We start from the raw sequence: 577 nt of genomic DNA, 5'->3' as shown, positions 1-577 counted from the left end.
GCCATCGCGCCGCCGCCGCTCGGAGGGCACAATGGAGCCGCCGCCGCGCTCTTCATGCATATGCATGACGCCGCGCCGCCGGCCCCGCCCCCCAGGCCAGAGCAGCGGAGCCCCGAGCGGCGTTCCGTAGGCTCCGGCAGGAACGAGTGCGGGCCTGCATGGCCGGGCCGGGCCCGGGCTGGGGCCTGGCGGCGACCGGCTGCCGCGCAGCAAGCTCCGTGCGCCGGGCATGCACCCCGCACCCCTTCCGCACCTTTGCGATCGCGGCGTCAGAGGAGCCCCGTGCGCTTCCTGCTGCTGTCCACCGGGGCGGGGCCGGCAGGGGCGGGGCCGAGGAGGGGGCGGGGTCATGGCAGGGCAGGCTGGGCCTGGGCCTGGCCCTAGCCTGGCAGTCTGGCTGGTTCGTGACTGAGTACTGACTAGGTCCCTCTGGAACCTGAGACCTTCATGGCGGCCGACAGCGTCTTAAAGACAGGAACCCAGAAGCCCATCGTGGAAAATGAAAACCACGTATACCTGTCCAGACAGCCTTCTCCACAGCCGAATAGTCTCTTCCTGGGGTGTTGCCTCCTTCACC

At 70.0% G+C, this 577-nt stretch overlaps 1 protein-coding gene across 1 annotated transcript in view; it reads right to left on the bottom strand.

Moving 5' to 3' along the window:
• The window catches only part of Zmiz2 (zinc finger MIZ-type containing 2), a 17,604-nt gene extending 17,306 nt beyond the window's left edge, over positions 1-298 (bottom strand). Inside the window, exon 1 of the mRNA XM_026788705.1 lies at positions 254-298. The gene's annotated coding sequence lies outside the window, so the exon portion shown is untranslated. The remainder of the gene's footprint in view (positions 1-253) is intronic.
• Positions 299-577: the final 279 nt, after the last annotated feature.

This window comes from Microtus ochrogaster, unplaced genomic scaffold (assembly GCF_000317375.1).
Source record: "Microtus ochrogaster isolate Prairie Vole_2 unplaced genomic scaffold, MicOch1.0 UNK6, whole genome shotgun sequence".
Lineage (NCBI taxonomy): Eukaryota > Metazoa > Chordata > Mammalia > Rodentia > Cricetidae > Microtus > Microtus ochrogaster.
Note: the sequence above shows the minus strand (reverse complement) of the source record. Positions and strands in the feature narration are given on the sequence as shown.